Source organism: Stenella coeruleoalba (assembly GCF_951394435.1).
Source record: "Stenella coeruleoalba genome assembly, chromosome: 2".
Lineage (NCBI taxonomy): Eukaryota > Metazoa > Chordata > Mammalia > Artiodactyla > Delphinidae > Stenella > Stenella coeruleoalba.
The window spans coordinates 44,405,075-44,426,371 of NC_137147.1; the positions used below are offsets into that span (position 1 = coordinate 44,405,075).

The 21,297-nt window shown below is 40.0% G+C and overlaps 1 long non-coding RNA gene across 3 annotated transcripts in view; it reads right to left on the minus strand.

The window, feature by feature from the left end:
- Positions 1-1,268: 1,268 nt before the first annotated feature.
- Positions 1,269-21,297, minus strand: part of LOC307182552 — a 209,259-nt gene continuing 189,230 nt past the window's right edge. The window contains exons 4-6 of one of the 3 annotated variants that reach the window (XR_013827192.1): positions 3,791-3,842; positions 2,273-2,411; positions 1,269-1,388 (exon numbers count right to left, since the gene is read on the minus strand). This is a non-coding gene — a long non-coding RNA (uncharacterized lncRNA). Of the gene's footprint in view, positions 1,389-1,790; positions 2,412-3,790; positions 3,843-21,297 lie in introns of those variants that run through there. The other 2 variants (XR_013827193.1, XR_013827194.1) reach the window with 2 other exon arrangements.

Sequence of the window (21,297 nt, forward strand, 5' to 3'; positions counted from 1 at the left end):
ACTCTTTACTTCAGTCCCTCAGACTTAACAGCTACACAGTAATGATGGAACACATCATTATTGGCAACTGTTCAAATTTTAACAGTTGTAAAATGTACCACTGTAAATGTGAAATGCCTACCCCTCGCTTCAGCTGAGCATGTTCTCCATGTCCATCATGTCCCAACCCTGGGCCCTAGTCCCCCAAATACACATTCAGCCTGGATCACTCTCCACCTGGCCACTGGTGCTCTGGTAGCACAGGCATCCTCCCTCTGACACTTCCTCCCGACAGCTGACTTTTCAATCCCCGCTGCTGCAAATACTCACTGTTTCTCTCTCTCTCTCTCTCTCTCTCTCTCTCTCTCTCTCTCTCTCTCTCTCTCTCTCTCTCTCTCTCTCTCCCTCCCTCCCTCCCTCCCTCCCTCCCTCCTCCTCCCTCCCTCTCCCTCCCTCCCCCTCTCCCTCCCTCCCTCTCTCTCTCTCTCTCTCTCTCTCTCTCTCATTGAATGAGGTCAATGATTGATGCCACAATAAATTCATTTTCTCTACCCTAAGCCAGACTCTCACTGCTGCTTGGGGTTTTACTTGTCTCCAACTGATTCCCTCTGTCTTTCCTCCAATACATTAAATCTTTCCCACTCTCTTCGAGCCTCCAGGCTTCCCTTCTCTGCGGGTGACCTGGTGTCCTACTGAAGCTGCACAACGTGAACTTTTTCCCTCTCTCTTCCACGTCTAAGTGTCTGTTTCTTCTGCCACCCTCTGCTCCTTCGCTCCCATTACAGAGATGGTTCTTCCTTCTTCTCCCTGAGGTCGACTCCTCTACCTCTATTTGTATTTAGCCATCCTAAGCCTCCTGCCTCTTCTTGAACCTTATCTCGTATTTATCAGTCCTCTCCCTGTAGCCTTCAAGTTCTTCCTCTCTTCATTGCTTTTTTCTCCATCATTAAAAGCATGTGCAGCATTCTTGTGTTTCAAAACAAGACGTAACAGAACAAAATTCCTCTCTAGATCCCCACTCCTTCCTGAACTTCCTCTTCCTTTCCCTCCCAATGTTCTCAAAGAACCCATTCTGTCTACTTTTATTCTACCCCCAGCTCCTGCCTCCTTACCAAAGAAATCATTGTTTTGAAGATCATTAATTTACCAGTCACCAAATCCGATGGCTTTTTAACAGCATTTGATTGTTAAACAAACCTCCTTCACGTTCCAAGACCTGGGAATTTCTTGGTTCTCCTCTGCCTTTCTTGACCACTCCTTGTCTGTCTCCTCTCACCAGTGATTCTCCTTCATTGCACATTCACAGCTCACATGCACCTACATCTTTCAAACTGGGTATTCTTACCCCGAGACTTCACCATGATGCAGTAGGAGGATGTGAAGACATAGGATAACCAGGGTGCACGGAACTGGAGAAAATACATGGAGAATGCAAAACTGGCTATGACGTTTAATATGAAACCATAAATCTTTCAAGAAACAGCCACACCTTCCAGATCCCAGACGTGTGCCATTCGCTGTCCTCTGCCACCGGGGGTGCTTTAATGGAAACACTTTAGAATCACTGGACACATTATCTCATTTGACCGTTATGGCAAACATATTATCAGAGTGATAGAGTTATTAACTGGTTTTGCAGGCAAGAAAACTTAGGGTAGGGTAAGTTTTGATTAACTTGTGGTTTCAGTTATCTAGTGCTGTATAACAAACCACTTCAAACTTAGTGGTATGAAACAACCAATTTATTATTTCAAACAGTTATGTGCGTGGATGGGGGCTCAGCTGGACAGCTTTTTTTTTTTTTTTTTTTTGGTCTCTCTTGGGATTTCTCATGAAGCTGCATCCGATGGCGGCTGGAACGTCTTAGATGGCTTGCTTGCATGTCAGGCACCTGGCTGGGGACAGTTAAAAGGCTGGCCTCAGCTGGGATGCTGAAATAGCTGGGTCTCTCTCTCTCCCCATGTAGTCTCAGGGCTACTCTCTCTATGGGTTCTCCAGAAGGGTAACTGGATTTCTTATATGGTGGCTCAGAGCACCCCAGAGAACAAAAGCCTTCTTAAGGTTTAAGTCCGGAACTGGCACAGTATGACTTCCACCATATTCCATTGGTTAGAGCAGTCACAGACCCAGGCCATGCTCAAGGGGAAGGGAAGTGAGGCTCACTGGGGACCACCAGTGTAACCAGCCACTGCATTTGTCTAGCCGATGATGCTGGGACTGGGACCTGTTCTTTAACTCTAAGTTTAGTGAACCTTGTTTTTGTTCTACTGTCCTTCCTTGTTGTTATTCTTACCGCTAGCTGAAGTTCTGTCCTCTGCCTCTTTCTCTCCACTCTTCTTTGGTAACCTCATTCCATTTCAGGAACTCAGCAGTTCACTCCATGGGAATGGGTATCATGCCTTCTCTGTTTGACTTCTCTCATTTCCAATTGTCTGTGGATTAAGACGTCCTACCTCAGACTGAACACACCTGAGATAGGTTCCATGCTCTTCCCTTCTGTACTTGCTGATTCCTGTGTTCCCTATTTTGGATCCTGGAATCAGCTTCTCCTAATCACCCAAGATTGAAGTCACTGAATACCTTTGATACCGCCCTCTCCCACAGCCCACACATAATCAAGGTGGCAAAAGCTCGCTATCTGACCTCCTCCTCACCTTTTAATCCATGCCTTTCTTGTTATTCCCACTCCATTCCCAAGCCTTATAAACCCTTGCCTAGACTGTTTTCAAATTATAATTTTAAGCACGAGTGGTTTAAAACTAGAGGAGAAAATCATAATCCCCAAACCCCAATACCCTCACACAATTACAATCTTAATTTGGTTTATTTTTTAATGTATTTTTAAAAGAATTATTATTATATTATACATATCATTGACTGCTTTCTTCACTAATATTTTTCAATTTTGCTACATACTGTTCATAATGATAACATTTTGATGACTATACAACTTTCCATCCTATGCATTCCTAATTTACATAAAAATTTCTCTATTACTGGACCTTTTTCTCAGCATTACCTTTTTTTAAAATTTAATTTAATTTTTATTTTATATTGGAGTATAGTTGATTTACAATGTTGTGTTAGTTTCAGGTGTACAGCAAAGTGATTCAGTTATACATATACATATATCCATTCTTTTTCAGATTCTTTTCCCATATAGGTTATTACAGAATATTAAGTAGAGTTCCCTGTGCTATACCGTAGGTTCTTGTTGATTATCTATTTTATATATAGTATGTGTAATTACCTTGTTATTTATTTTTTTGCTATTATAAGTTACTTGGTGATGAAAGAACAACTTCATTTATGTAGCTTCTTGATGTTTGAGGTTATTTCCTAAATATCCAAAATTGGTATTGCTAGAATTAATTATATTAATACTCTTATAGCTCTTGATACATAGTCAATTATTTTTCAATTCAGTTATGCTGTTTTATATAAAGTTTTGTACATAATATATGAATACATAACTTTCCTATGCCCTTAATTTGAACTAAATATTATCATCAAAGCTTTGCTAATTTAATTAGCAAAGTGATATCATTATTTCAGTTTGCATTTCCTTGAATAATAGCAAGACCAGCTTTTTGGTTGCATTTCCTTACCAATTATTATTTTTTCTTTTAGGAATTATAAGCCTATATCTTTTGTCTATTATTCTTTGATATGTTGCTATATTCCTTATCAAGTTTATGGTACTTTACATAATAATAATCCTAAAATTTTGTTACATCTGCTATAAACATTTTTTTCCTTTTTTGGGGGGTACCCCATCTATGGTCTACTTTTTCTTCAATCATCTACATACCTTTTAATATGACTTTTTTTGAAGTCCCAGTCTTGAATGTGACAGTCTCCTCCTAAAAACAAAACCAAACAACCAAGAAAGAAATCAGTAGTTTCTTACTGTTTAAGACAGCAGTTCCCATTTCTTTGTGACTCAGGACACCCATGACAGACAGTCGTCACATGCCTGTCACACTACCATTGCACATATAGGATTATGCACAACTTTTCACACATTTGTTTTCACTTCACCTTTTTCCCTTATTTAAAAAAAACTTATCAAGATTTTCTAACTCTCTGCTGAGATTGCCTATTTTTCATTTGTTACAAGCATATTTTCTTTTACCTGATGAGCATAGTTATAATATGTTAAATTATAGTTAAAATTCTTTTCTGACAGTACCAATGTCTACATTATCTTGGAGTTGGCATCTGTCAATTGTTCTTTCCCTTAGAAATATTTTCCTGAGTTTTCATATATTAAATAATTTAGGGTTGTGTCTTTGGCATGTTAATACTATGCTGTGGGAGACTCTCAATTCTGTTATATTCCTTCAAAAAGTATTCTTTTTATTTTCTTTAGAAAGCAATTAACTTGGTTAAACTCAAAATGTAAAATGAAAGCCTGCCTGCCCTGGTGGTGACTCTGCATGTATGGTTTAATGTCTGGCAGGGTCTTGGGCAAAGTGTATGTGCAGATTTTGACATTTCCTCCTCTGCTTCTCTTGTTTCTGGAGTTCCCCATCATCCTCCAGTGCTCCTAGCTGCCCAAGCCTCGTCCTTCTAAATCCCCTTGGCAGAGAGGCAGAGGATTTCCACTGCAGTTTTAACCCCATGCCAACACCATGAATGCCTGCAGGGTAAAACTGCTGCAGGGCATTGGCAGTCACCTCTTCCAAATTGTGACTCTCTTTTTGCTTTGCTACAGTCTCCAGAGCCCTCAGAGTGACTTTTTTGTTGTTGCTCAGACTTTATAGTTGTTATCTGTCAGACAGTCAAGCTGTTAGATTAGAAACCTACTCTACAATACAGGAAGCAGAACTCTTTCAGAATATATACTTATGAGGTGAAGTTTCACAAAAATACACACACTGTTTGTTCAAGGTGAACACAGAGCCATTCTGGTATGGAGTATCACTATTTTGCTCATAACTTTTTGTTTAATTATGGCTGCAAAATTTTAACAAGAAGCTGCCAGTGTACTAACATGTCTCTAAATCAATCGCCTATAAACACACTCTCAGTGAACATATACAACTTTTGTAATTCTTTTGTTCTGCTTGTTCTGATTATACCCATTGAAATGTAATATGTATCTGTTAACTATACATAATATATAAATATTTAATATATCTGAATATATATTAAATATATTTTTATGTATTTAAAATATATTTTTATGTGAAAATATTTTTATATCTATTTTTAACATCTTTTTTGGAGTATAATTGCTTTACAATGGTGTGTTAGTTTCTGCTGTATAACAATGTGAATCAGCTATACATATACATATATCCCCATATCTCCTCCCTCTTGCATCTCCCTCCCACCCTCCCTATCCCACCCCTCTAGGTGGTCACAAAGCACCAAGCTGGTCTCCCTGTGCCATGCGGCTGCTGCACACGAGCTAGCTATTTTACAATTTGGTAGTATATATTTGTCCATGTCACTCTCTCACTTCGTCTCAGCTTACCCTTCCCACTCCCTGTGTCCTCAAGACCATTCTCTATGTCTGCGTCTTTATTCCTGTCCTGCCACTAGGTTCATCAGAACCATTTTCTTTCTTTTATTCCATATATATGTGTTAGCATACGGTATTTGTTTTCTCTTTCTGACTTACTTCACTCTCTATGACAGGCTCTAGGTCCATCCACCTCACTACAAACAACTCAATTTTGTTTTGTTTTATGGCTGAGTAATATTCCATTGTATATATGTGCCACATCTTTATTCATTCATCTGTCGATGGACACTTACGTTGCTTCCATGTCCTGGCTATTGTAAATAGAGCTGCAATGAACATTGTGGTACATGTCGCTTTTAGAATTATGGTTTTCTCAGGGTTTATGCCTAGTAGTGGAATTGCTGCGTCATATGGTAGTTCTATTTTCAGTTTTTTAATGAACCTCCATACTGTTCTCCATAGTGGCTGTTTCAATTTACATTCCCACCAACAGTGCAAGAGGCTTCCCTTTTCTCCACACCCTCTTCAGCATGTACTGTTTGTAGATTTTTTGATGATGGCCATTCTGACTGGTGTGAGGTGATACCTCACTGTAGTTTTGATCTGTATTTCTCTAATGATTAATGATGTTGAACATTCTTTCATGTGTTTGTTGGCAATCTTCTTTGGAGAAATGTCTATTTAGGTCTTTTGCCTGTTTTTGGATTGGGTTGTTTTGTTGATATTGAGCTGCATGAGCTGCTTGTAAATTTTGCAGATTAATCCTTTGTCAGTTGTTTCATTTGCAAATACTTTCTTTTGTCTTTTGGTCTTGTTTATGGTTTCCTTTGCTGTGCAAAAGCTTTTAAGTTTCATTAGGTCCCATTTGTTTATTTTTGTTTTTATTTCCATTTCTCTAGGAGGTGGGTCAAAAAGGATCTTGCTGTGATTGATGTCAAAGAGTGTTCTGCCTATGTTTTCCTCTAAGAGTTTTATAGTGCCTTACATTTAGGTCTTTAATTCATTTTGAGTTTATTTTTGTGTGTGGTGTTAGGGAGTGTTCTAATTTCATTCTTTTACATGGAGCTGTCCAGTTTTCCCAACATCACTTATTAAAGAGGCTGTCTTTTCTCCATTGTATATTCTTTCCTCCTTTAACAAAAATAAGGTGACCATATGCGTGTGGGTTTATCTCTAGGCTTTCTATCCTGTTCCATTGATCTATATTTCTGTTTTTGTGCCAGTACCATAATGCATTTTAACCCTCAAAATTTCAATCACATGATAAGTTTAAAATTTTTAACATAATGATAAGGGACAAAATGAGGGTGGAAAACTGTACATTTGTTCTAGTTCTGTGAAAAATGCCAGTGGTAGTTTGACAGGGATTGCACTGAATCTGTATATTGCTTTGGGTAGCATAGTCATTTTCACAACGTTGCTTCTTCCAATCAAAGAACATGGTATATCTCTCCGTCTGTTTGTATCCTCTTTCTTTCATCAATGTCATAGTTTTCTGCATAGAGGTCTTTTGTCTCCTTAGGTAGGTTTATTCCTAGGTATTTTATTCTTTTTGTTGCATTGGTAAATGGGGATGTTTCCTAAATTTCTCTTTCAGATTTTTCATCATTAGTGTATAGGAATGCCAGAGATTTCTGTGCATTAATTTTGTATCCTGCTACTTTACCAAATTCATTGATTAGCTCTAGTAGTTTTCTGGTAGCATCTTTAGGATTCTCTATGTATAGTATCATGTCACCTGCAAACAGTAACAGCCTTACTTCTTCTTTTCCGATTTGGATCCCTTTTATTTCATTTTCTTCTCTGACTGCTGTGGCTAAAACTTCCAAAACTATGTTGAATAATAGTGGTGAGAGTGGGCAACCTTCTCTTGTTCCTGATCTTAGTGGAAATGGTTTCAGTTTTTCACCATTAAGAACTATGTTGGCTGTGAGTTGGTCATATATGGCCTTTATTATGTTGACGTAAGTTCCCTCTGTGCCTATTTTCTGGAGGGTTTTTTACCATAAATTGGTGTTGAATTTTGTCAAAAGCTTTTTCTGCATTTATTCAGATTATCATATGGTTTTTATCCTTCAATTTGTTAATATGGTGTATCACATTGATTGATGTGCATATATTGAAGAATCCTTGCATTCCTAGGATAAACCCCACTTGATCATGGTGTATGACCTTTTTCACATGCTGTTGGATTCTGTTTGCTACTATTCTGTTGAGGATTTTTGCATCTATGCTTATCAGTGATATTGGCCTGCAGTTTTCTTTCCTTGTGACATCTTTGTCTGGTTTTGGTATCAGGGTGATGGTGGCCTCATAGAATGAGTTTGGGAGTCTTCTTCCCTCTGCTATATTTTGAAAGAGTTTGAGAAGAATAGGTGTTAGCTCTTCTCTAAATGTTTGATAGAATTCGCCTGTGAAGCCATCTGGCCCTGGGCTTTTGTTTGTTGGAAGATTTTTAATAACAGTCTCAATTTCAATGCTTGTGATTGGTCTGTTTATATTTTCTATTTCTTCCTGGTTCAGTCTCAGAAGGTTGTGCTTTTCTAAGAATTTGTCCATTTCTTCTTGTTTGTCCATTTTATTGGCATATAGTTGCTTGTAGTAATTTCTCATGATCCTTTGTATTTCTGGAGTGTCAGTTGTTACTTCTCCTTTTTCATTTCTAATTCTATTGATTTGAGTCTTCTCCCATTTTTTTCTTGATGAGTCTGGCTAATGGTTTATCAATTTTGTTTATCTTCTCAAAGAACGAGCTTTTAGTTTTATTGATCTTTGCTGTTGTTTCCTTCATTTCTTTTTCATTTATTTCTGATCTGATCTTTATGATTTCTTTCCTTCTGCTAACTTTGGGGTTTTATTGTTTTTCTTTCTCTAATTGCTTTAGGCGTAAGGTAAGGTTGTTTATTTGAGATGTTTCTTGTTTCCTGAGGTAGGATTGTATTGCTATACACTTCCCTCTTAGAACTGCTTTTGCTGCATCACATATGTTTTGGGTCATTGTGTTTTCATTGTCATTTGTTCCTAGGTATTTTCTGATTTCCTCTTTGATTTCTTCAGTGATTGCTTGGTTATTTAGTAGTGTATTGTTTAGCCTCCATGTGTTGTATTTTTTACAGATTTTTTCCTGTAATTGATATCTAGTCTTATAGCGTTGTGGTCAGAAAAGATACTTGATACAATTTCAATTTTCTTAAATTTACCAAGGCTTGATTTGTGACCCAATATATGATCTATCCTGGAGAATGTTCCATGAGCACTTGAGAAGAAAGTGTATTCTGTTGTTTTTGGATGGAATGTCCTATAAATACCAAATAAGTCCATCTTGTGTAATGTACCATTTAAAGCTTGTGTTTCCTTATTTATTTTCATTTGGGATGATCTGTCCTTTGGTGAAAGTGGGGTGTTAAAGTCCCCTACTATGATTGTTGTACTCTCAATTTCCCCTTTTATGGCTGTCAGCATGTGCCTTATGTATTGAGGTGCTCCTATGTTGGGTGCATAAATATTTACAATTGTTGTATCTTCTTCTTTGATTGATCCCTTGATCATTATGTAGTGTCTTTCTTTGCCTCTTGTAATAGTCTTTATTTTAAAGTCTATTTTGTCTGATACGAGAATTGCTACTCCAGCTTTCTTTTGATTTCCATTTGCATGGAATATCTTTTTTTCATCCCCTCACTTTCAGTCTGTATGTGCCCCTAGGTCTGAAATGGGTCTCTTGTAGACAGCATATATACGGGTCTTGTTTTTGTATCCATTCAGCCAGTCTATGTCTTTTGGTTGAAGCATTTAATCCATTTACACTTAAAGTAGTTATCAGTATATATGTTCCTATTACCATTTTCTTAATTGTTATGTGTTTGTTTTTGTAGGTCTTTTCCTTCTCTTGTGTTTCCTGCCTAGAGAATTTCCTTTAGTATTTGTTGTAAAGCTGATTTGGTGGTACTGAATTTTCTTAGCTTTTGCTTGTCTGTAAAGTTTTTAATTTCTCCTTCAAATCTGAATGAGCTCCTTGCTGGGTAGAGTAATCTTGGTTGTAGGTTTTTCTCTTTCATCACTTTAAATATGTTCTGCCACTCCCTTCTGGCTTGCAGAGTTTCTGATGAAAGATCAGCTGTTAACCTTATGGGGATTCCCTTGAAAGTTATTTGTTGCATTTCAGTTGCTGCTTTAAATATTTTTTCTTTGTATCTAATTTTTGATAGTTTGATACGTGTCTTGGCATGTTTCTCCTTGGATTTATCCTGTATGAGACTCTCTGCGCTTCCTAGATGTGACTATTTCTTTTCCCATATAAGGGAAGTTTTCAACTATAATCTCTTCAAATATTTTCTCAGTCCCTTTCTTTTGCTCTTCTTCTTCTGAGACCCCTATAATTCAAATGTTGGTTTGTTTAATGTTGTCCCAGAAGTCTCTGAGATTGTCCTCAATTCTTTTCATTCTTTTTTCTTTACTCTGCTCTGCAGTAGTTATTTCCACTATTTTATCTTTCAGGTCACTTATCCGTTCTTCTGCCTCAGTTATTCTTTTATTGATTCCTTCTAGAGAATTCTTAATTTCATTCATTGTGTTGTTCATCAATGTTTGTTTGCTCTTTAGTTCTTCTAGGTCCTTGTTAAACATTTCTTGTATTTTCTCCATTCTCTTTCCAAGGTTTTGGATCTTTACTATCATTATTCTGAATTCTTTTTCAGGTAGACTGCCTATTTCCTCTCATTTGTTTGCTCTGGTAGGTTTTTTCCTTGCTCCTTCATTTGCTGTGTGCTTCTCTGTCTTCTCATTTTGCTTAACTTATTGTGTTTGGGGTCTCCTTTTCACAGGCTGCAGGTTCACAGTTCCCGTTGTTTTTGGTGTTGCCCCTAGTGGCTAAGGTTGATTCAGTGGGTTGTGTAGGCTTCCGGGTGGAGGAGACTGGTGCCTCTGTTCTGCTGGATAAGGCTGGATCTTGTCTTTCTGGTGGGCAGGACCATATCCAACGGTGTGTTTAGGGTGTCTGTGACCTTATTATGATTTTAGGCAGCCTCTCTGCTAATGGGTGGGGTTGTGTTCCTGTCTTGCTAGTTGTTTGGCATGGGGTGTCCAGCACTGTAGCTTGCTGGTCATTGAGTTGAGCTGGGTCTCAGCATTGATATGGAGATCTCTGTGAGAGCTTTCGCCGATTGATATTACGTGGAGCTGGGAGGTCTCTGGTGGACCAATGTCCTGAACTTTGCTCTCCCACCTCAAAGGCACAGGCCTGACACCCGGCCAGAGCACCAAGACCCTGTCAGCCACATGGCTCAGAAGAAAAGGGAGAGAAAAAAAGAAAGAAAGAAATAATAAAATAAAATAAAGTTATTAAAATAAAAAAAATTATTAAAAATAAAATAATTAAAAAGTCATAAAAAGAAGAAAGACGAGAGCAACCGAACCAATAAGCAAATCCACCAATGGTAACAAGCACTAAAAACTATACTAAAAAAAGAAACCCTAGGACAAATGGTAAAACCAAACGATACAGACAAAATCACACAAAGAAACATACATATAGACACTCACAAAAAGAGAAAAAGGAAAAATATATATATACCTATATATATGAGAAAAAAAAAAGGAAGAGAGCAACCAAATCAATAAACAAATCTACCAATGAAAATAAACTCTAAATACTAAACTAAGATAAACATAAAACCCAAAACAAATTAAATGCAGAAAGCAAATCTCAAGTCTACAGCTGCTCCCAAAGTCCATCCACCTCCTCAATTTGGGATGATTCGTTGTCTATTCAGGTATTCCACAGATGCAGGGTACATCAAGTTGACTGTGGAGGCTGCTCCTGAGGCTGCTGGGAGAGATTTCCCTTTCTCTCCTTTGTTCGCACAGCTCCTGGGGTTCAGCTTTGGATTTGGCCCCACCTCTGCGTGTAGGTCACCTCAGGGCATCTGTTCTTTGCCCAGACAGAACAGGGTTAAGGAAGCAGCTGATTTGGGGGCTCTGGCTCACTCAGGCCGGGGGTAGGGAGGGTTACAGAATGCGGGGCGAGCCTGTGGCAGCAGAGGCCAGCATGACATTGCAACAGCCTGGGGTGCGCTGTGTGTTCTCCCGGGGAAGTTGTCCCTGCATCACAGAACCCTGGCAGTGGCGGGCTGCACAGGCTCCTGGGAGGGGAGGTGTGGATAGTGACCTGTGCTTGCACACAGGCTTCTTGGTGGCTGCAGCAGCAGCCTTAGAGTTTCATGCCCATCTCTGGTGTCCGCGCTGATAGTTGTGGCTCCTGCCTGTCTCTGGAGCTCGTTTAGGTGGTGCTCTGAATCCCCTCTCCTCGCGCACCCCGAAACAATGGTCTCTTGCTTCTTAGGCAAGTCCAGACCTTTCCCGGACTCCCTCCCGGCTAGCCGTGGTGCACTAACCCCTTCAGGCTGTGTTCAAGCCGCCAACCCCAGTCCTCTCCTTGGGATCTGACCTCTGAAGCCCGAGCCTCAGCTCCCAGCCCCCGCCCGCCCCGGCGGGTGAGCAGACAAGCCTCTTGGGCTGGTGAGTGCTGGTCGGCACCGGTCCTTTGTGCGGGAATCTCTCTGCTTTGCCCCCTGCACCCCTGTTGCTGCGCTCTCCCCCATGGCTCCAAAGCTTCCCCCCATCTCTGCCAGTGAAGGGGCTTCCCTTCCTAGTGTGTGGAAACTTTTCTTCCTTCACGGCTCTCTCCCAGAGGTGCAGGTCCCGTCCCTATTCTTTTGTCTCTGTTTTTCCGTTTTTCTTTTGCCCTACCCAGGTACGTGGGGAGTTTCTTGCCTTTTGGGAAGTCTGAGGTCTTCTGCCAGAGTTCAGTAGGTGTTCTGTAGGAGTTGTTCCACATGTAGATGTATTTCTGATGTGTTTGTGCGGAGGAAGGTGACCTCCACGTGTTACTCCTCCGCCATCTTGAAAGTCTCTCTCAATGGGAAAATATTGACATAAATCAGTCTCTTGTAGTTTATCAAGCTCTGTCCCTTGTGGTTCATCACCATCAAATCAGTTTGATAAATATTCTCATGTAGATTTCTGGTAATTTATGTTTCTTTTCTCCAGAAGAAGCAAACTCTGACTAAATTGGTTTATGCTAAATTGGCTTACGCTGACTCCCATAAATATTTTGCATCTACCTCATAACTACTTTATAATATTTTGATACAGTACCTAGGTTTTATTGTTTATATTTTGAGTTTAAAAAGATGTTTTTGAACTCCTATACTAATAGATATTTTGTAAGTTCCATGACAAACAGTTTAAGTTCCCGTAGGAAGCTGGGAGCCAGTGCTCATGAATAGACTTTTCCATACATTTCCAAAGGCAGTTGGAGCTTTACTGTGCTGGTTAGGGCAAGGTCAATGGACTCGTGGTGGCTGGCAGGAGTGGGAGAATCCAGTTCCTTTTTGATCAAACATCTTAAGAACACTGGCATTATCACTGGTATTCATTCTATGTTCTGATATGAATATTAAAACTTTGATAAGAGCATGAGAATTTTGGCACTATTACTAGTTTCCTCCACCTCACATATTGGCCACCACTTTGTACACCTGGTAAAATGAGCCTTGCAGCAAGTCGCAGGAGAGCAGTATTGTCTAACTTCAGACCTAAGTCCATTTTCACGGGCCATGTTCACTGGTGTGTTTTTCGTACAGAGAAGCAGGAATATATACACCTTTTACATGCAAACAATATTTGCCCCACTAGGACCACTTCAATCAACCATTAGCAATCATAAGAAGCATTGATACTAATATACAATACTTGTATTTGTGACAGAATGTCCATGTGGATGCCTTTCTAAAGAGTAAACCTGTGTACATATGACTAGTGTCATATTCTCAGCTCAGCTTCTATTCCACAAAGCCAATCAACTTGCTGTCCTTTATCCATGTTGCACTGGGTCCTCACCAGTGACCCTTTGCTTGGTCATCCTTACAGCCTCTTTCTTCCTCTTTGACCATCACATGAATCCCACACTTCAGCCCACATCTGAAAACTGACCCCCTCAAGAAGCTTCTCCAGCAACTTCCTCTTGATCTCGGTTTTAGAAGATAGATTACTAAGTCGGTGCTGCATTAATTTGTACTTGTTTTTAATCCTACCTGCTCATTTTTACTCACTTCTCTGGCTAAACAAATTACTGAGCACCTGACTACAATTGCTCCCACAATCTCTCATGTGGGCCTGAAATTTACTTAATACCCCATACTGGTAGATTAAAAAATATTAAAAAATCTTTTTATTATATAGCTAATACTGTTACATTGTGGAAAAATTATAAAATAGAGAAAATAATAAAATTACCCATAATTCCACCTGCAAGCAACAGCACGTTGGCATCTATCCTTCTAGAGATCATTCTATATAATTACATAGCTATAGAGATGGATATGGATGCAAACCTAAATATAGACACAGATATAAATATATTACAAATGAAAAAACTGACTAGATTATGAATGATTATGAAAATAATTGCATGGGGAAAATGCAATTTAGATACTTTATGTTAACATTATGCTTTACCAGTTTTTAGGTTTAATTCCAAAAGACTGTCTTCCTTTACCTGGAAGAGTGAAAAGGAATACTGGATTCCAATTTGCTGGATATAAGGACTTTCCTGGATATAAGGAAGGTTAAATACAAACATAGGTTCCTGAGGGATATTTAATCTCCTTTAGATATTTTAACAGAAACAGTAACAAAACTACATAGACGTTAATACATAGGGATAAATGTAAATGTGGTCTTCTCTGAAGACTAGAGCAAAATGGCAAAACAATCCTCCAGGTTGCCACAGAAAATTCTGCTTCTATCTACGTGGTAAGTTTTCATGGGGGCATGAAACCCAGCTCTGATGCTGTCATTACCAAGTCCTGAGACCACAGGGAAGTCCCTTTACCTGTCTCAGCAGCGACAGCCTGAGTTTTAAAATGAGGATGTTATAGAGGAGATCATGGATGAGAGAATGTAGCTCATCAGCTGTGGTCATTACTCCTTTGCTTCTAGATAAGAAGAGGGACTGGCTTCTTGTTAGTTTCCATATTCTTTTCCTTCCCTTATAAATAGAAATTACAATTTCAAAAGACATTCCTTTTTCTCTCTTTTTTTTTTTTTTTTTGGAGTCAGTATCACTTGAGAGTTTTCAGCTTCTTGGAGACTTGCAAGGACCTTCTGACAAATAAAGACACACACCCCCACCCCACGACCTTATCCTCATGCTCATGGAAAGCTTTTGTATGATCATATGCCATCTCCTGGGTTTGGCAGGACCAGAAAATACAACATAGGGTGAGACCAAGCAATTTCAGAGCTTTTGAAACTCAGTAGGAAAAAAATAATGGAAGCTATTAGAAAATGGGTGAGAGATAAACCTAAGCGGTGTCTGCCCTGTCTTGTTTTCTTGTGCTATTACGTTATTCCTGGGGGGAGGAGGGGGGAAATATCTTCATAGCACAGAGACACCATACAAACATTAAGGGAGCTCATCACTTCCACACAAAAAAGGCTAACACACTCTTTTATAAGCTGGCATTCTTTGGATAGGATTTTGTTAAATGGCATTGTAACGTATTTATTCAGACATAGTTTTAGTTTCTATAGCCGTGTGGGTAGGACAGAGAAATTAGAGGAAAGAAGGAATTGGTGAGATGAAGAGTAAAGTAAGTCCAGACATGGGCTCTCAAACTTGAGAGTCTGAGCACCAGTTTCCTCAACTGTAAAATGTAGATAGTCATTCTCAGTGAGGTGTCATGATATTCAAATTATATCATTGATCTGAAAGGGCTGATAAATCAGAAAGCATTATATAATTATAAGGGAATATTACTACAAAAGATGAAAATCCCCTTGCCTGTACTCTGAGCATGTGTGATGTTCTCCCATAGCAAGATTTCCTCTCCTGATGCCTGTACAATCCTCATTTACTGTACTTTCTACATTTTGCCACCAATCTAGACTTCCTCTCTGAGCTCCAGAATGTTCATCCAATTGCCTACTTGACCTGTGCACTGAGATATCTCAAAGGCACTGCAAACTCTACAGGTCCAAAGGTAAACTCATGGTCTTTCCTCCTCAAACCTCTTTCAGCACTCCTTAACTCAGGAAATGGTGTCGTTTCTCAACCAGTGACTCAAGTCAGAAATTTTGAGTTATCACTGACATCTCCCTTTCACTCATGCTCTGTATCCAACCCATCACCAAATCCCATTAATAGTATCGTCTTAAATATCTCTTGAGTTTGCCTACTTGTTTGCATCTTCATCACTACAACAATCACCATCCTGGTTCAAGCCAACCTCACTTCTAGTCTCCTCACTTCTCTTTCTGTACCCCCATTCTTAGCTCACCCCCTCTCACCCATGTGTTTACCACACTATTCACCCGAATAATTTTTTCAAAACACAGATCTGATCATGTAACCCTTCTGCTTCAATGGCTTCCCATCTTAGGGAAAAAGACAATGATGACTCCACAGTCCAGCCATCACCCACTGGTCCAGCCTTATCTTGCCAGTTCCATACTATCTGCACTAGGCTTTTCTGTTTCTTGAATTTGTAATTTTCCCTCCTGCTACAGACTGCTGTGCTTTCTATGAGCCCTACCTAGAACCTCTTCCCTCGACTCTTCACCTGATTACCGAAGGTGTTATTTCCTTTTCCTTGACATACCTGCTAGGGCAAAGCCCCCCATCATATACCCATGAAGCATCATGTATGCCAACTTCAGAGCCCTTTCATGATTATGGTTTTATAGTTACTTCTGTGAAGCTGTCTCCTCCACTGTCTCTTCAAGCATGTCTGTTTGGCTCCATCCCCAGTGTCTGACCTATACTAGATGCTGTATAAATATCTTTTTGAATAAATGAATGAATGAGTGGATGAGTGACAATACAGTTATTCATTATTTCTATATTTGTCTTCCCTAGGAAAAGTGAGCTCCTAAAAAGGCAAGTACACCTAATTCATCTTAGAAGCCTTCAGTGTCTAACACTGTTCTAACATATAACAAATATAAAACGTTTGTTGAAGGAACAAATTAATTCCAATATTGAGGTATATATATAATTGAAAAAACAGAGTCATATGGATCTTAATTTGGGTCCCTCCTCTTTCCTTCACTAGTGGTAAAACCAGGGACAAGTGACCTAGCCTTTCAGAAACTGTTTCCTCATTACATACCTATCTTACAAATCTGTCATAAAAGAGGGAGCTAACCCATGTAGAGACCCCACAGAGAGACTAATAAATAGTAATCACGCAAAGTTTCACCAGTGTTCCTTCTCCCTCTCTCAGAGTCTGTATACCACCCACCTTGATACATCTGAGATATTATGGTGTGTCTTGCCCACTTCTTGTTTGAGAATGTAATCCTATGACCCTGAGTCTGACAAGTCTTAGTATCCTCATTTTTTCTCTCCCAAAGCTCATTCATTAATTCAGTGATTCATTCTTGGGCCCACCCATTCATTAAACTGTTGACTCATCAAGAGGTTGCTGTGTACCAAGCACTGTGTCGTGCATCCGTGATGACCCAAATAGCCCTCCTGATGCTTAGAGTCTACTGGGAGAGCCGGCCATCAGAGAAACACTTATGTGAATAACTATTTTCAAAGCTAGGGGAATTCAGTCTTCAGGCAGGATTCAGTCAAGGCTTTCCTAAGAATAGATGCTAGGAATGAGAAGTGAGGAGGACCTAGTCTGGCAAGGATGGTTTTCCCGAGGAAGAGATGTTGAAGCTGAGAAGGGGAGGATGAAAAGGGTTAGGCAAGGGAAGAGGGTATAGAAATATCTCTAGGTAAAGGTGCCAACATGTGTGAAGGTGCTGAATGAGGCTATCTGAGAATCTAAAAGAATATTGATGTTTCTGGAGGGTGCCAGTGAGGAGTGAGTGGTGTGGAAGGAGCTCACAGAGGTGGAGAGATGCCATGGTCTGCAAGCCCCTGCAGACCATGCTAAATGTCATTCACCTGCTGTGCAGAGAGTCAGGCAAAAGTATGGAAGGAATTCAAGGCAAATTCAATATGAAGGAATGCAGAATCCAATCTGATGGTTAAGGGAATTCATGGCAATCTCGGACAGAGTGTAGAAAACATCTATTTAAATTAGGTGATAAAAATTGAGAGAAGTTATGAGTGAACTAGGTAAGAGTATAACTTGAACCCATGGAATGCTGGTAGTGAAACCAATACCGTGTAAGGGATATGGACTCAGAGTCCCTTGTTGATACATCAGCTATAAAAAGGGTCCAACATGTCATCTATGGCTTGAATAGAATCATCCTGGACACATGTAGCCCTGGAATCCCTCCAGCTATAAATTTATACAAATTAACAAATGCCTTGGTAACCTCAGCCTGCCTGAAATGAAAATATGCTCCAACAGGTTTAAAATTAAATTTAAAATGATAAAGTAAATCAAACTTATCATTTGGTTTAGGAATAATCTCTGTGCTGTAACTTAACATGTAATGTTTGAAAGGTTCTTGACATTTTAGACTTGTGATTTTAAGTTTAAACATAAAAGAAAGTTAACTAAACTTGTGAATAGTATTGAAAATTTAAGAGAATTTGACAATTAGATTCACTAGAGCTATTCAAATACTTGGAAAGTTCCTGTTTGTTAGTGTAGACATTCAAAGATTCCCCCCAGTAAAGTCAAATACAGTAAATGTATACATGAGTTTAAATGTTTAAGATAATTTAATTAATTGAACTTGTATATGGGATCAATTTCATAAGGCAGTTTAATCAAAGAAAAAATGAAAGTGGTTGTTCTTACTAAATTAACAAACAGGATAACAAGATTTGTAAGCTGAACTCAAAGACCTGAGGGAAAAAGTCTGTTTTAACTTTGCGAATTTAACAAATTGAATATTATTTTAAAACAAAGTAACCGTAAGTACTCTGTTCCACACTCAAAAATGGTTCTGAACATTTACCAAAAACAAATACCCTCACACTGACTTTACGAACTCGAGACTCTCAGTGCAATTGTTGGTCCACAGTCACCTCAGATTTCTTGATATATATGTGTGTGTGTGTGTGTATACTAGTAATCCCTTCCTGAATTAGAGACTGGCTATGAATACATTTTAAGCTATGCTAGCCAAATCAGTCTTTGGCTGGATTAAAGACAGAATCTGAAATTAGTTCTCTGGAAGCTCATTCATTTCTCTACTTCTGTGGTTTCCTTTCATATCTTAGTAAAGATGACAGCCTCATCATGTGGGGGGAATGGAACTCCTTAACTGTCGGTAAGGTTGGAGAGGTGAGCTGGATGTGGGGCCAACAGACTGGACTGGTTCAAAGCCCAGAGTGACTCACAGAGCTGTGGGGACACAGACTAGGACCCAAAGAGGGGAAGAATTAGTGATACCATCAACTGCCCAGACAGGATTTAAGTACGCCACCCTACAACATGACATGCTGGAAGTGAAGGGGGAGGCTGGACAGAGAAGTGAGGTGCCGGGCAGGGAAGGAGGACGCTCCAGACACCTAGGAGCAGGCCAGCTGGCCTCCACGTGAGAGTTTCTGAGAGCAACACTGAAGGGCTGGAGGGGCGGGTCGATGGCAGTTTACTGTAGTGAGCACTGAAGACAATTTCCAGAGTCCACTGGCTGGTGGGGTGGACGTTCCCAGTGTCATGTAGGACTAGACATAAGATGCGCTAGAGCTGAATCAGGGAGTGAGGCTGGAGGCACGCTTCTTTTCCGTGTTCCACCAATCATGTTTTAAAACCTTAAATCATTGGAACATTTTCCAAAAAAGTAAATCTTAATTGTAAACCAATACACCACAGATAAGGAAAGCCGCATTGTTGAAGAGGAGACGGGGGAGGGGCATTGGGTTCCCTTTTATCTACTGGAGATGGAAGAGGTCCAGTTAGCCTCCTTTTAATCATTGGGGATGGGAGAGAGGCACCCGTAACTTCTCTTTCAACCATTATGGGCGGAGGGGTGGGAGGCACACGCAGCCCCTCCTTCAATCCTTACCCCATCCCTGAGGGCAACTCAGAGAGATCTGAGTTAGCAAACTGTTGCCTCTGATCATTTGCCCTTAGTCTTGTCCAAGAAAAACACAAATGTGTATGTTGTCTTATAAAGAGGCTCTTGCGATGTTGGCCACAGCTGGAGACAAACAAGAAAATTAAGTTTCCATGACAGTTATCAGGCTTGAAAGTAGACAAGGAAGAAAAATATATTGCCCATATTTTCTCTGGCACAAAATTAGGGTGTAATTACACAATGGCAACTGTCCTGTGAACAACTATAGCCTCAGGCTTTGCTCATAATGGTTACCACCAAGGCAGAATATTCCGGGTTGTTGTGGATCCAAAGCTGTGCTACACTGAGCTGGAGTGACAGGACGTTTCTGTGACGAGGGTAAAGAGCATACTGAGTGCTCATGTCTAATCAGTACTAAGTGCTGGACTGCGTATTTGCCACGTAACGTGAATAGTTATAATGAAATACAGGGGAAGGTGTGTGGCAGAGGCCACTTGTTCTTTATTAAAGGGAATACAAATTGGTCCAACTTTCCCTTAGAGAAATTTGGCAGTACAATCACCATTTTAAGTGTGCATAAGCATCAACACAGCAATTCCACTTCTAGCAGTGTATCCTATAGAAATACTCAGCAGAGGTACACATAGAGAGAGAGAGAGATAAGGACTTTTTTGCAGCGTGGTTTTTAACAGCAAAAATGGGAATACTAAAATAACTTTTAATAGAGATTTTACCTAATATATTATATATATATATTACATAATCTGTACCCAGTATGGGACACAACACAGCTTTCAAAAGGAGATACTTCTAAATGTATGGGCATGGAGGGATATGCGTGTAGTAAAAAGCAAAAGAGAGTTTCAGGCAGTCTGCATAGTATACTTCCATTTGTGTGTAAAAACCTCAAAACTATGCATCTACATAATGCATATAGACAGCTGGAGCCACAGTAATTGACATTGCCACAGAAAAAGGTAAACACCAAATGTTAACATCTTTTTCCCCTGGGGAGCAGGTGTACAGGAAAAACTTTAACTTCCTACTCTTCAGTGGTAATCGGAATACTTTCAACAAGAAAACAACGAAGTGGGCACGAAAAACAAGAGAATGACAGAGTCAGCATTTGCAGCCCTGCTGGGCTGGCTCACTGTCCGAATCTTCTGCCCTATGCCACAAGCCACAAGCCAATTTTATATATAGACAGCTGGCCACTGTCTATATATAAAATTACCTGTCAGGCTACCACTTGGTCTACCAACACCGTGGGACTCCTCCCAGCTGTCACTACTCCTGTTGCAGGAGGCTGGGGCCAAAATTTTAGTTCCTGTTTCATCTCCTCAGAACGATGACCAGCCGTTTAGAACCCCCGAGATGGAGAAGGGGACTTGCTATTTGAGACCCCAGATTCCTTTGACCAGGAATTTCCCTTTTCATTAATCAAAAATAAAGACTTCTCTTAAAAACCTAAACATGTTACCTGTTAAGCAAACCTCTGAACAGAGCAGATGCTGAGAACAAACGTCTCAAGCAGACAAGCCTGGGGCCTAGTTAACTACCCCAGCCCTTCCCATCACTTAAACCCCCGGTCCTGTTGCTGTAGGTAGGTTGAGGAGGGGCCTGGGTTCTTTTCCATCTACTTGAGTGCTGTGAAAACCCTCCACGGCTGATACTTGGTGTGGTTCCAGTGAGAAGCCTTCTGGGCCTGCTGGTCTCCTGGCCCCCTGGGGCCTGGCTTTCTGAGACTCTGATCTCAGACGTTCCCTGCTCAGGCTCTGTGGCCAAGGGAGCCAGCTATGGCAGAAAGGCCTCTGACTTTCCTGACCTTGTGCTTTTTCACCTCTTTCTCAAGC